Source organism: Lontra canadensis, unplaced genomic scaffold, assembly GCF_010015895.1.
Source record: "Lontra canadensis isolate GAN:19392208 unplaced genomic scaffold, GSC_riverotter_1.0 scaffold11, whole genome shotgun sequence".
Taxonomy (NCBI): domain Eukaryota; kingdom Metazoa; phylum Chordata; class Mammalia; order Carnivora; family Mustelidae; genus Lontra; species Lontra canadensis.
Window position 1 is genome coordinate 23,088,266 of NW_022631005.1, and position 16,201 is coordinate 23,104,466.

The 16,201-nt window shown below is 41.3% G+C and overlaps 1 protein-coding gene across 1 annotated transcript in view; it reads right to left on the bottom strand.

Annotated features, from left to right (window-relative positions):
- THSD7B (thrombospondin type 1 domain containing 7B) overlaps nt 1-13,311 on the bottom strand; it is an 856,222-nt gene extending 842,911 nt beyond the window's left edge. Inside the window, exon 1 of the mRNA XM_032856149.1 lies at nt 13,199-13,311. The gene's annotated coding sequence lies outside the window, so the exon portion shown is untranslated. The remainder of the gene's footprint in view (nt 1-13,198) is intronic.
- Between the last annotated feature and the right edge of the window lie 2,890 nt (nt 13,312-16,201).

Here is a 16,201-nt window from a genome sequence, read left to right on the forward strand (position 1 = left end):
AAAGTTCCTTAATTATGGACAATTCTTGAGTACGGGAAGAACTCTTTTAATCTACCAAAGTATATTAAAGCCCTGGCATGTAAAATGCTAAAGAAATGTTTTCCTGGTGATCTGATGCCCAGTTTAGATCAATTTTTCTGTAAGCAGCTCAAAGAGCCAAACTAACAGCGTGTCTTAGTCTATGGGGTACTCAAAGGGGGTTCTACCTCTATAAGTTATAGAGCCTTGCTAACTTATAGCTGATTCCTTTTTGTTCGCAAATGCTAAGTGGTTGTCCTGGTATCATTTAGCACTATGTTCTTTTTTCTTTAATTTAACATATTTTATTTCCCCAATATAGCCAACATATTCCCCAAAATAGCCATTTCAACATGTAATCCGTACAAAAAATTGAGGTCTTTAACTTTCATTTTCCATACTGTTTGAAATCCAGTATGCATTTTACACTTTAAGCACATTTCAACTTGGACTAGCCACATTTTAAGTGATCATCAGCCACACACATCTAGTAACTCTCACATTTATTCTGCACAGGTCTGAACTAGAAATCCTACGAGAGCAGGGACCTTTCCTATTTTATTCACTGTTTTGCAAGAGCCTGGCATGCAGTATATACTCAAGAAAAATTTGTTGGATTAACAATGTGATGAAACCAAATTAAAGGTAAATTACATATATTCATTCCATATATAGTATTTCCAAACAATTCTGATGATTTCCTAGATTTTTCAAAAAAAAAAAAAAAAAGACTGAGCAATTATTATATACAATGCCAAAACTCTTCATTAAAAAAAAGGGGGGCAGGTGCCTGGGTGGCTGAGTGGGTTAAAGCCTCTGTCTTCGGCTCAGGTCATGATCCCAGGGTCCTGGGATTGAGCCCCGCATCAGGCTCTCTGCTCAGAGGGGAGCCTGCTTCCCTTCCTTTCTCTCTGCCTGCCTCTCTGCCTACTTGTGATCTCTGTCAAATAAATAAAATCTTTAAAAAAAAAAAAAAACCTCTTTGGAGCTTTGTTACTTGTTGGTCTGGTATTCAATCTGAAGAAATCTAAATCATTTTATCCTCAGTGTATGTGTTGTGATCACTAAAATCTGCATAAACTTCTAAAGTTCAAAAGAGCCTAGACCCAACCCTGTCTCCAATCCCTCTGCACCGTCCCCCCTCTCCCAACTCTAACCCTACCCTATAACTCCTGGTCACTCTGGGACCATCATATTCTGTACTTGGGGGCTCTGCAGCAGAAGAGCACCTTGGAGGTCCTCATCAGCCAGGCGGCTGGAGGACGAATCCTCTCTTCATCTCTTTGAGCATCTACTTCCTTCAAGAAGAGTTCCACACTGAAAGAAGATCCTGAATTATTTGGGGGGGGGGGATTTTTATTCTTCAGAATGAAAGAGTTTCTTAGAAATATAGAGAGTCTGAAGATATTGATGATGCTAAAGAAAAAGACAGTAGAATTCAACTTGAGCAAACCTCAGATTTAAAAACAATATCCAGAAGCTGAAGAACTAGTGTTTCTCACTGATGAATTTGAAGGCCTGGGGTTTTTTGGGAAGTAATTGATGTACCTCACTGAATAAGTCCAAGACATACCACATGATGGTTTTATCTACATCCATTGTGAAACGATTACACAATAGGTTCAGCTGGCAAATGTCTTCTCATACAGATACAATAAAAAGAGGAGGAAAAAAAAGGAAAAAGAGGTTGTCCGCATGATGCGAGCTATTAGGATCTCCTCTTTTAACAACTTTCTTGTATATCCCACAGCAGTCTCAGCGATCATCATGTGGCACATTACATCTCTAGGACCTGTTTATCTTATAACTTGAATGGTATCTTCTGACCTACTGTACTTTGTTTTCTTTAAAAAGATAGTGATTACTTTTCTGATTATATGGTAAACACACTCATTATAGAATTTAGCAAAGCATCCATAATTTCATCTGGAGACAATCACTGTTAAAATTGTATGGTTCTTTCAAATATATTTATAAGTATATAGAGGTTTTTACAAAGTTGTATTATGGCACATAATGTTAAACATTGTGACTTTAACACTTACATTACATTTGCCTCCACAATCCTATACAATTAAATAGCATGTTAAAACATGGCTTTAACAGACACTTTTATGCCATCCTAACATTTTCTTTTTTTTATTTATTTTTAAATTCAATTAACATATAATGTATTACTGGTTTCAGAGGCAGAGTTTAATGATTCATCAGTCATATAACATCCAGTGCTCATCACATTATATGCCCTCCTTAACCACCATCACCCAGCTACCCCTGTCCCCACATCCCACTCCCTCCGGCAACCCTCGTTTCTTTCCTATGCTTAAGTGTCTCTTATGGCTTGTCTCCCTGATTTCATCTTGTTTTATTTTTCCCTCCCTTCCTCCATGATCCTCTGTCTTGTTTCTTAAATTCCACATATCATTGAGATCATATGATAACCATCTTTCTCTGGCTGACTTATTTCTCTTAGCATAACACCCTCTAGCTTCAGCCATGTCATTGCAAATGACAAGACTTCATTTTTATCGATGGCTGAGCAGTTTGGAATACTTCTTATTGTGGTCTTAATTTGCATTTTTCTAATGACTAGTAATGTGGAGCATCCTTCATGTACCTGTTGACCTTTCATACATCTTCTTAGGAGAGAAGCTTTTTCAGGTCATTTGTCCATTTTTTATTTGGGTGTTTTCTCCCTGTGCATTATATGAGTTCTTTATATATTTTAGATATCACCACTTATCAGATGTATGGTATGCAAATATTTCTTCCCATTCTTCTCACTTTGTCTTTTCACTTTGTTGATGGTTTCTTTTGCTGTGCAGCAGCTTTTTACTAGATGTAGTCCCAAGTGTTCATTTTTTATTTTCTTGCTTCTACTTTAGATGTCATATTCAAAAATACCATTACTAAGACCCATGTCAAGGAGCCTTATTCCTTAGGGGTTTCATGATTTGGAGTCTTAAATTTAAGTCCTTAATCCACATTGATTTATTTCTCAGTGGTGGATATGTGTCCAGCTTCATATTTTACATATGAAAATCCAACTGTCCCAGCACCACTTATTGAAGAGACTGTCTCTTCTGCATTGAGTATTCTCAGCTCCATTGTCAAATATTAGTTGAGTGTACATGCTTGGGTTTATTTCCAGAACTGCGATACTCTTTCATTGCTCTATTTGTCTGTTTTTATGCCAGTACCATATTATTTTGATGGCCATAGCTTTATAGTACAGCTTGAAATCAGGAAATGTGATACCTCCTGATTTGTTCTTCTTATTCACAATTTTTTTGTTGGTTTGGGGTCTTTTATGGCCCTATATTCCTCAATAGTCACTGGAAGCCTTATACAAGCATATATAAACATAATTTTTACCCCACCCCACTCCCTACCTCTCAAATCCATGTTTCCAAGAATTAATGTGATTAAATGTCAGATTTCCTCATTCTTAGCACAAAATAGAATTATGATTACCTTTTCTACACTGAAGGAGTCTATGATGGAGGGTTAACCCTACCATAATGCTGGGATTCTAGGAAAAGAGGCCCACATTTCCTTCAGGTTAACACCATCTTTTTCAACTACAGCTGCTCTGTCAGAAGTCACCAACTGGAGTCAGCAGAGGACTGAGCACAGCAGCAAAGAAATTGGGACTACACTTCATGCAACTTTATTATTTAAAATGAGATTTTTATATAGGTGGTCCCATTATAAATACAGTGTCATGGCTATTTTTCAATGCATGTGTATAAACAAAATCAATGTACCACTTCCACTTACTCCAACACATACCTACTGCATAGTTATTCTCTGCGAGCTGCAAAAGAGCCAAAATGAGTAAGACGCATTCTCTGCTTTTATGGAACTCATCCTTAGTAAGATAGCTAGACATACATAAGTAAGGTAACTTGGCCCTGCTAAGGGCAGAGGACATGCATGTCACATCTCCCCACTTAGGCTGCAAATTCCTAGAAACTGGGGCTAGTGGTCCTAGACTTACTTTTCTACCCTGTGCCATGGACTCAGAGGGTATTCAATAAATAATCTTCGAATTTATTCCTAGAGCTCACAAACAAATGCATCTTGCACTTTCCATTGGTTCGTGTTGCTCTGCAAAAACTGTTTGGTTATAAAAAAAAAAAAATCTGAAAGATGTGCCACATTGGGGATATACTGTGTCCACAAGCATTATGTTTTAATTTCACCAACTCTATAATCCAAATGAAATATTTAATATTCATGCACATAATATTAGATGACATATCCTTAGAGTCTGTCTCCACACAGAAAATTCTTCCCTATGAAGTTTAGGATTTTTCTTTCTTTCCAACAGAAGCCTTGTTCTTAATACCTTTCTTTTAATAAGCAACTGAAGTCAGACTTAAACTACCCATGTAATATGCCTCCCCAAAGAGACTTGGAATTATTAAAATGTTTCACATTATCATGTATAGCTGAATAAAGGTTGCACTTACAAAGGAGACACGGGACGTTTTTGTGCGTTCTGTGCAATGAAAGACATGTCACATTCTGCCTTTTCAATTGAAGCCTGCCGCAGCCCAGAGGGTCGGTTACTGTCAGAAATTCGACTTGAGAAAGGCCCTTCAGATCATTGAGAAGAATGCTACCTGCTAGGAAATGAGTCAAACCTACCAAAAAATTACTACAATTTGGTCAGAAATATCACTTTGGTGGGCTGCATGTCATTTCTGACTGCAGTAATCATAATAAGGGTATAGTACGAGAGAACACAGAAATACACATGAAGTGTAAGTGCGGGGAAAAAAATGGTTAAGTTCACTCTTAGGTAAAGGTTATTTTTTTCCTTCTCATTCTTACTTGAGATAAGCAGATTCTCAGCTGTGCCCATTTCCTGTGCATCAGCCTACACAGCCACCCCAGCAAACCAATAAAAAACAAGCAAAAATAATAAACCACAAAAGAAACTGCATTCTTTAGCCTGGAAATGAGAAGGGCGAGGCAATTTCATAATGTGTATGAATAGTTGTAAAGTGGAAGCAATCTAGATATGCTCCATCTTCACAAATGAAAGACATATGGGATTCATTTTGTAACAGATGAGATACAGAGAAATCTTCCTATTTTACAGGTTTTTTAAAAGTAAATACATTCCTGAAAGAAGTCATGGATGTGTTTTAAGAAGCTTTTTTTAGAGATTATTCACTCTGGTACTTAAGGGCAAAATTAATACACAGATGAATGGCCTCATACACACAAAGACTGATGGGTGACGCCTTGGAAGGAAACTTGGCAGTCAACAGACAGAGGCAGAGTAGAAATGTTCCTGGTATGTCCCATATGGTGGCCACCCCCGCCACAGGTGGCCACTCAGCACTTGAAACCTGGCTGGTCTGAACAGAGATGTGGTTATAACTGAAAAAACGTAACTTTTTCATAATCGATCCATGTTGAGATGATAATATTCTAGATATATTAGGTTAATAAAATATACTACTGAACTTAACTTCAATGGTTCTTTTTCCTTTTCTAATGTAGTTACTAGAAAATCTAAGATTGCACATGTGAATATTTGCAGCTTACGTTCAATTTCCGTTGAGGAGTTCTGCTCCTAAACTCAGACTGCCCGAATGCAGATCCTGACCTGAAGCAAGTCATTTACTATTTCCACAACTATAAAATGGGAAAAAGAAGAACACAATCCACTCTAAGCTTTTTTAGAAGATTTTATAAATTAATACATGTAGAATAATATCTGGCATATAGTAAATGATGAATAAATCTGCTATTAATATCAAATGCACACATCCTCTCTGCAGAATACCCCCACGTGTCATCGTTTATCCTCAGTTTGAATTCCCTCAAAGATGGAGAACTCACATTTCCTTGAGACAGCCGATGGCATTTCTCAGCATCTCTGAACATTAAAAAGTTCAATACTGGAATAAGTAAAAATCTCTCTTTACAACTTTGAATCTTCTGAGCTTCTTTATATGATTCTGCCAGAGGCAAAGGGAGAAACTGGTCCTATTCCATACTCTGCTTCTATAAAAAGTAAGAGACTTTGGTATTGGAAATGGGGATATTATATATTCCCATGGAAGTTCGCTTCAAGAGACATGCTGACCCAGCAAAATGCTCTTCAGGAACAGATCTTCAGAAATATGGTCTGTCTATACATGCTTAACTAAAGAATGATCCTCCTCTTCTTAGCGAGGTTGCCTTGCTGCATCCAAGGACGCTTTCCTGTTGGGAAGCACAGGAAGCAAGGAGAACAGACAGGGGCCCTCACCTAACCAGACTGCTCAGGCTGATCATGTGAGTGACCAAGGCTACTGCCAATCTACCCATACTCACATGGGAAGACAGGTTTTCCCTCCCTTCCTGCTCTCTGTGCTAATTTTAAGAGCCAGTATTTGGCATATTTGGCAGAACAATTCTGTCTTGATGGTAAGCCATTAACGAAAAGGGATATGATGTGGGTTTCCTAAGTACACCTGGATGTTCTGAATCTTCCAATGGTTCCTCAGGAAGCCCACGCTTTTACATAGGAATGTCTCGAGCTCTTCGCAGTTCTAAGAGATTACCATCTTCACGTACAAGGTCTATGTCAAATCAAAACGCAGCCTTGCCCAATATTTCCAAGTGACACTTCCACCTCCTGGTAGAATTGATTCAGCAATACTCTTCCTGTCCATCACCTCTGCTGTGTGTGACGACTCTGGCCGTGAGTGAGCATGTGTGCGTTCTTGCATTTGGGAGATAATACCAGCCGAGGTTAAGACTACATTTGCTGACCCGAACTCCAGGCGCCAGGGCAGTCTAGTCTATGAGGAGCAGAATAGGCTGTGCAGTCCAACAGACTGTGATGCAAATCTTAGCTGGGGGTTTACCAGCTGCACTAGCCTCACAGCAGGTGCCAAAGGTCCCTCAGCCTCCATTTCCTAGTATGAAAAAATGACACTAAATAATAGAACCCATGTTGCAACATTATCATGAAGATTAGACATCCTGATTCTAATGCACCTAGCCTGGTCTGCAGTGTGTCGTGTATTCAATACTGAGGAGTCCCTCTTGTTCCTACCAGTACATTGTCAAGCCTTGTCTTACGGATGCTCAAAGGGCCTTAACTACCCAGACCCCTTTCTCTGATCACATCCTGCTCTCCAACAGCTTCCAGAATTCTCAAAAAAGCCCTGCCTTTTCTTATTCAAATCCTTTACCATCAGACCTCCGCAAGTGGATGCTAATAAGAAAACTGATTCAATCAAACATTAAAATTAGAATTTACCACCTGAATTGCTCGGACAGAGAGAAGGCTTTGTGAATTGGCATAATCAGAGAAAGCTCAGTGGAAGTTTAATTAAAACTGGGCCTTGACTAATAGGTAGAATCTGGATAACTGGAGGTTGGGGGTGTAGGAGGTAGCATTTGGGCGTCTTTTTAAGCAGGTGTGGGTCTTGTGGGTGACTTAAAGGGGGCAGACCTTAAGAGGAAGGTAGGTGGTAAGAAGTTAATGGCCAGCCTAAGTATATCTGATGTATATACAGGAGCACTATTTTTTCTGTTCAACACGGAAACATATTTTTTTTTTGTTTTTCCACACTCACCTAGCAGTGTCTATTTTTATTTCGGCTAAAAGAGATCCAGAAGAAAGTCCCAAAAATGTTCCTTAAGGAGTCTGCAAAGCAACAACATTCCATTCCTCTCCATGATCAGCCAGAAGACATTCCAGTCCTTAGAATGGGTCGATTCAGGTCAGATGAAGTTTATTAACAATTTGGAATCACAGAAATGAACGGAAGTCAATACAAAATAAATTGAGTTAATTCTGAGGCCCAGAAATGGAGATGGAAAAAAATAATTACTTTTTCTCCAAAAGAAAAAAAGCCTGTTGAGCTACTCCCACATACACACATCTTAATTAAGTAGTCTGAGACAACTGTGTGGAGCAGGATGCACAGTAGCAGACGAGCTGGGTCAGAAAACCTAGTTTTTCCCCGTACCAACAGGAGGACTTAGAAAGCTTAGTTTATGTTTTGGGGGAAAACAAATTAAATTGAAGGTATAGTAGTTTTATATGCCTTGACAGCCCAATTAAAAGGGATCTAGGTACCTTTGAGCTCTTGGGCAATAGAAATGTAGGCAGATAGTAATATTTAAGTGTTTTTAACAAGTATAAATGTTGGACATAAAAAAGATTTAAATGTACATTTAAACAGTTCAACTTCAGCTGCCTTGACAGTGCCAATGGTTACAAGTCCTCATGTTATAAGTAAAAATATCAAAGGCTGGTAAAAATATTTACCAAGTACTAGGGCTAAAGCACCAACGGTCAGAGTAAGTTCTGACAACAGCCCAGGAGCTGGTCACATAGAGCCAAAGGGGACTCTCTTAGTGGCTGTACCAAGAGATGAGCTAAGCGGTGTCAGGGGCTGTTCTGTAGGACTGAGGTGGTGGGGGGGCCTTCGGGGAGCCCAGAACAGCATCCATTTACCAAGTGGCACAGAGGTAGTTCAATATTTCTACAACCAGTAAGGCCGTTTCAGTGCACACGGACTGAATCACCCTGAATATATCTAACGTAAGCACAAAGGGCAGAAATCAATAGAGGAGAGCCCAGAAGGAAACTCTGCAAGGCGAAATTAATGCAAGCCTTAGTCTTAATATAATTAAAAACTTCCATTTATATGTGCTTTTTAAAACACTCGCCTGAAAAAAATTTTTAAATATATATTACTACAGAACTATAGTCTAATAACAAGGCAATGGTGCCTAACTGCTAGGAAGCTGAGGGCTTTTCTCAACATTATGATTCTTGCAGAAGTAATGAGCTATTCACTAGCAGAACACTAGGGTACCAATCTGCACCCAGCCCTGATGCAGGCAAGTGGAACACAGCTGAGTTTCTCTCCAGCCAAGACACTGAAGGATCATTTGTGCATTAGTTACTTAGGATTCTGTTTTTAGCTACAGCATATTTAATTACAAGAGGCTAGTAATTAAAATATGTCTAGAGAGGCAAAGTCAAAAGGAAACATCATGTCCTTTGCTGCAAAATACCTAAATTCTACCATGATAGCCTTTTGTTCCTCACAGGAAAGAGTTCCACATTTTTACAGATCTTTACATGTAGGTCGATATCCAAACTATCCTGATGTGGGAACGTCTCTTTTGTAAAGCTCAAAAAATCCTACAGATTCTCACATCATGTCAAAAAGTTGTACTTTTAGAATCCACTAATTGAAAATGTACCTAATGACCAAAAACTAGCATGAATAGTGATGCCTTTAAAATGTCTAGGTTTTTACTTATCACCAGAGCATACGCACACTCTTAAAATACAGTAGCTCTTATATATGCTGGATAACTTAACTATTCAGATTACAAACCAAGACCTGGACTGAACTCTCTACCGTGCAATAACTCTGAGTTCCTGCCAGCACGGAAACTATATTCCGCAGCATCTCCAGGGCTGGTTTCAGAAGCCTGGCAAAGGACATGGGAGTAATTGGATTACACTAATATTCTCTTTTCCCTTACTACTGAATTGCTTGATCTAGTAGCTATAGAAAGCTAATAATAAATCATGGGTGGATTACAACTGAGAACACAACTAGGTATGTATGTTTTGTAATAACTGGTCCACTCCAGGCAAGATGGCTTAGAATGAAGGAATCATCCTGGGAATTCAATGACTGTGATCTCTACTTCCTCGACTACATCCTCATCCTCCAAGTCAAGAGCTGCATACAAACTGACAGGAAACTGTGCCTAATCCTCTCTGATTTGCATTCATCAATAGCTACTGTTAGCTATTGTAAATAAACCAGCCCAGGAGAATACTAGTTTAAAACATCAACAAAATAATCCCAATTAATGGAGAAATTTTAACGGGTGAATAAAATGTTTATCACTGAAGCAAGACCAGACTTAACATCTGCTAAAATACTGATCCCTCTCAAACTCACCATCTCCAAAATTCCTAGAATTAAAAGGAGTTTAAAAATCTTTCTACTTTCACAGGTTTAACGTGTTAATTATCACTTAGATATTAATCTTGTTAACAGCTCTAAATTAAGGGACCGTGTTCTATTTAGGATGCTGCCTGGTATTCAAAGTGAATGCAGCTGCTTCTTTGATAGTTATAGACTGGAAAAGTGTCTTCTTTTAAAAATATGAAGCATTTATGTGTAGTTCACCTTCAACAATCCAAAAGCATATCTAAATAGCTCAGGTAAATAGTTGCGAATACTATAATACCCTCTAGTTAGTCAAGGACCCATCCTTTACCTTTTGTCTTGTAGAGCATCCCTAATGCTGTGTTGGTGATGGTGCTGATCTTTTCTCCAAGTGGTATGGCTGTCACTACTTAGAATCCTTTAATCTGTTTGTCTTGATCGTGTACTTAATATATTGTACCATTTGTCAATTTGACTCTTAATTCAATAGGACCAGTCAACTATTCTTCATCGTTCTATTCAAACTTTTGAAGCAATGTTATTACTTTCATGCCTCATCTTTATAGAGGTGTGCAGAACAGTGAAACTGCAGTTTTCGGCAAGACTGTTTTTCTTTGAAGAAATCATATGACTTCAGCTTCAGTGTGTGAAGTGTAATTAAAATGAGCTGATACGCTTTGGAATTCTTCTTGTTTGGACACTCCTCTTGTACTACCATAGCTCCTTTTCACGCTGCTTTGTCAGTCTGTTATTTAAGGACAAACTTTTCTTTTACGGATATGAATAAAAGTCTCATTCCTTCCAAAACAAGAGCTACGGCAAAGTAGACAAGGTTCTTAATAGCTTCTCTGATGAGGTACATTATAGAAGTACCATTTTTCTTTAATTCTTTACTTTCTTTCTCATGGAAGTCACACTCAGCAGAGACCAGAAAAGTGCATTTAGCTGCTGATTTATTAATATCAGTACTCAACAAGTAGAGTCTGTGTTTGTACTGTTATTATGATCAGTAATTCTGTCCATCTGCCTCACATTCTTCCTGTTTTCTTGGCCCTTCAAACTCTTTAATAAGCAAAAATTTTGATTAAAACAATGGGGGGGATGCAGAGGAATAAGAGACATTGTAAAGATCATTTCTCAAGTTTTGATTTAAATATTAAGGTAGATATAAGGTAAGCCCACTTGTTCTGAACCCTCAAAATGGACTTCCATCAGCAGTAGGCAGTCCTTTCCTAGATGTTACATCTCTAAGCACTTGCCACGGATTAATCTCAAACCTTCAGAACTCTGAATGGTTTGTAGGTGTTCAGCGATACTAGAACTGGTCGGTGCAAACGTGTAATACTACGTCACACTGTTTAAGTCTGCAATTATATCTGTGTGTGTTGTTACACATCAGGGGGATCATCTCCATAATTCTTTTTTACTTAAATTTGCACGAAGACTTTCCAGTCCTCAACTCCCAGCAGTTAGGTTAAAAAAAAAAAAAAAAAAAGAAAAGAAAAGAAAACACAATGCCTGGGCATAAAAAGCCAATTCCAGGGAATCTGCCCAGTTGGCTCATCTACCCACAGAAAGCAGAAAACTGGCCACATTAAGTTTTAAAAGACTACTGGTATTAATGGCATTGAGGTTTAAAAACAGCAGGGCTTCAAAATGAAGCCTCAAGACAGGGACTTTATATAGCATTCAACCCACAAATACATGAGCTTTTCACTCACTATTAGATAGGACTTCTTGATTTGGTTAGTAATCCTAAGTGGCTTTCAGCAAGCCTTAACCACTGGCTGTAGTATAGTCCAGAGTGCAAAAAGGTTTCCCAGGAGATCACTGCCTCCCAGTTACCCAACAAACCCAGACTGTCCTGACACTGCCTGGAAGATAAATGTATCATCTTGACATTCAAAGATTGCCTGTCAAAAGAAAATTCCAGATGCACATGTACACAACTACACACACACACACACACACACACACACTACAGCCTAGCTGACATCCACCCGACTATTTCCATGAGGACAGACACCCACTGGTGCACTCCTGAAAAACACCAACAAGGCTCCACCAGCAAGGGTGTCATTTACAAGAGCACAGCTGCACTTAAAGCAGACCACCTGGCAATGAACAGAGAACCAAATAACGCTGGCCTCTCCCACAGAGCACACCCAAGTACTATAATCTTAAGTCAAACTCCACCTGGACCACAGTGCATCAAATAAAATTGTAATAGCTCTTAAGAAATACTCAGAATATTTCCAAGAAAAAGTACCAGTACCTCACACACTCTTCCCCTGAAATAAAGTGTTTTCCCCCCTTGTATTTAAAAAGAGATTGAGAGAGCTTCAAGTCCCCTTCCCCCAAACACACAAACCCCAAGCTTTCTAACTTCTAGACTCCAAACTATGCGGACTTGGAAAAGGGCAGGTTCATTTGCGTATTCAAATAACTTTAATACTGCGGGAGGTGTTAGGAAAGGTGACAGGAACATATGGGTGATGCTTTAGAAATTACCTCTTTCTCCTTTCTCTCCGTCACTCTCACCCTCTGCTCCCAGTTTACTCTTGATAAACTGCGAGATGACTGGGCAGACCCAGGAGTCCCATTCTCCGCAGCCCGCCCCTCGCCCCCAGTGGGGACAATGGAGGTGTGAACTGTTGCTGCAGCCTCCTGACACTCCACTGATAAATCAGAGGAAACTGCAAAACTTCTTGACTCTCTCAGCTATCCTCCAGGGGCACTGAACGCCCACGCGCAGATTTCACAGTCAGCACTAGCGAAAGGGAACCCTAAGTCAACCTGTTTGCAAAGCCCAAAGAACTCCCCGTTCTCCAATCCTGAGCTCCGAGGCTCCCAGCGCAGGATGGGGACCCCGGGTTCCCTTTTTCAGTCACCTCCAAAGCAAAGTGGAAATGGGGGAACACAGCTTCTGCCGCCCCAACCCCGTGGCTCGGTCCGGTTGTCTGAGGTCTCTGCCCAGGTCTCGGCGTGGGGTTCCCCCACCCGGCCAACCCCGGGCTCTCCGCACCCTGCACCCTTCCCGCAGCCCCGAGCCAGAGGCGTTGGAGAAGCTCCGCTTGCAAGTTCCCGCGTCTGACCGGGAGAAGGGGTGAAAGAGGGTTCCCAGGGAGCAAAGAGCAAAGTCTGCCTACCGCGCACCCCGCCCGGGGCCGCAGCCACCTCTCCTGCGCCGGCCAGGGACTAGGCATCCCCCGCTCGGAGCGCAGCGCGGCCGCACTCACCCGCCTTGCTGGAGCCACCGCCGAAGCCTCTGGGAGCCGCCGAGCCCTGAGCTTCCCGAGCGCAAGAAAGATGGTGGTGTGTGTCGGGAGACCACCCATTCCAGCGTCTGGCAACCTCAGCACTGAAGGAAGGGAGGAGGACGAGGAGGAGGAGGAGGAGGAGGAGGAGGAAGGAACGGCGCAGTCGGACGCCATCTGCTGTACACCTCTGCGCAGCCATTGGCTGTCTGGTGCGTCCCGGGAGCCGCGGGGCGCGGGGCCGCGGGGAGCCACCTTGCGCCTCGCCACCCCCGGCAGCTGCTCCCGCCTCCCCTCCCTTGTCTCTCTTCCGCCTCCTCCCCTTTCCACCCCACCCCCACCCCCGCCTTCGCCTAGTGCAAGCACCCGCCCGACCCTCGGCTCAACCCTCTGCCCCGGGCGAGAGCCTCCAGCGAGCTGGCCTCAACCTCGGCTCCCCGACTCCCCGTGGCTGTTTCCCGCAACTTTGAAGCTTCGGGGTGCAGGTGCAAGCTGGGTGAGGGAGACTCCCCCACTGGCCTGAGCCTGGGGTACCCAAGCCAGTGACTGCCACGCACAGGGGCGAGCGCTTTGCGCCTCGGGATTGATCCACGAAGTAGTAAGAGGAGTAAAGGAGGAAGAGAGAGTGGGGTGCTTTACTCGTTTATAACCACCATCCCCAACACACAGACTCGTGCGAACATTCACACCATAAAGCAAGCGCGCGCACAAACACACACACACACACACACACACACACACACACACACACAAAACACAGAGCCATACCGCCCGGTCCGATGGCCGGGCGTTCCTCTGCAGTCCCCGGACACGAGAGGGCTTCAGTGTTACAGGCAACAAGACAAAAGATCCCAGCGGGATATGTAGAAAGAGAGAAACGGGGGGTGGGGGTGATTACGGAGGGAACGCCAAAACTCGGGTGCGCACCTGCCTGGACGTCCCCTTGTTGAAGCTCTCAGAGGAGCTCGTGCAGACCGGCGTCTGGAAAACCGGCTAGCTCCAGCCTCTTTTATTGAAGGGTTTTTTTTGTGTTTTTTTTTTTAATCCTGTAGCTTGGGAGGTGGGGGGGTGGGGGTGCCACCTAGGGAGGAAGAGCGCCTTTGGCTCCTGGGTGGCGGAGGCCCCGGGCAGCAGAGGAGGTGGGAGAGTTGAGTCCCTGGGGCTGAGGCAGGAGTGCAGAGAGCACGTGGGCAGACTAGGAGCCGAGGCTCTTAGAGTCATTTGCTTACTCTCTGACACTTGTTCCAAACCCTCCTGGTTTTTGACACCTTTGATCTAGGGAACTTCTTAGGCTTGCTCAAAGAGACGAAGAAGTTTCTTTAAAAGGGAGAGAGGGGGAAAAGCATGAGGACTACCCATTGTCAATTACAGGATATTTCGCCTGTCATATCTCTTTAAATGTGTGAGCCCAGCGACAGCAGGGATTGTATCTTTTCAATTTTATCCAATGCTTGGCACACCACGGGTGCTTAAAAAGAAGCAAAATAATCATGAGAAAATTAAAGCTTGGTGTCATAGCGCAAATTAGATTTAAAGAGATAAATAGAGGAGCTAAGGTTGTCACGGGAAAAGAATCAAAAGAATGTAAGTGCCACTGAAAAGGGAAATGTGAATGTTATGAATGTAATAGTGAGGAGTTCTGATCCATCTTGCTGGAATGCATCAGATCCATTCTGAAAGTTGAAAAGGGAACCCACCCTACTTAATATTTTAAACAGCAATCACTCTTCTCCCAGTGAGCACTGCCGTCACACTCTGGGTTATGCTTTTCTTTCTGACATCACTGTCTTAAAAATAAATCAGCTGCCATCGAGATCCTAGAATATTTCCCCAAATCCAAGACTGTGATTTATTACTCCCAAGAAATAAAATGCCAATTCTGTAAGCCTGGGGAAAGAGAAACTAGTCCATTATGTTTTATTGTAATCTCAATATATACAGATCAATAGCCGATGAGTTTCATTTAAGTAACATCAGGAACAACAGCCAAAGAAAAACATTTCTGTTTTCCTAAACTGTTACATTCAGCCTTCCCAGATTTCAGTCTTCCCAGAATCAATGAAGCATTTTCGGACCACATCTCATGTACGCGCAGCCATATGGTGGAAAGATCTGTGTTTGCAATCCTTCTGGAAAGAGGCCATCAAGGATGACTTCTGAGTATGTCATTTATGGACATCTTTATAGCTATATATCCCTCTCCCTCTTCAGAAGTAGTGATATGTATATTTTTCTTGAGGCTGGCAATTTGGTTTCAACATGCATTCTAATTTAACATTAACGTTAGCCAATTCTCACTGACCCCCTGCTCTAAACACTACTCATAAGAATACTTTAATTCTTAAGATGTAACTTTTCCCTCTGTCATTATTGCTTTTATTTGGTCACCTGTTTTCTGAGTCTAGGATATAAGAGATAATAGCTATAAGGGAACTATGTCTTAGATACTGAGCTTCTTAAAATCAAAACCAAGTAATTCATAAGAATGAAATCTATATTATTTCTAAAATACAAAGAACTATGAGCTTTAAACATTGCTCGATTTTGCTAGCTTACTGACTCCTTTAAATTACTGAACAGCCACTTTTCATTAATGTACATTAATGTGCTATGCCAACAACAGGGATTTCAGTATAGTCAAATAGCATATTGTGCCTGAACATTCTCTAACATTGTTCAATTGCATACAAATCTAGTAAAAAGAAAAGGCAGACATTTCTAGCCCAAACTCCCAATTTATGTTTTAAATAGATATCTTACTAACAACATGAATTTCTTGCCAAGATAGTCAGATTTGGTCCTTGATAAAAGCACTACCCTCAAAACCTAGATCAGTTTTAACATTAATATTAAAAGAATAACATAGTCAGGGAAAGAGACATTGTCAGTGAAGACTGATGGGGGCTGAAGTGGAATTTTACAAAATAAGTGACCAAAGAAAGGCTTTGGAAGAAATGGCCATAAAAAATAGGTGACATTGTTATA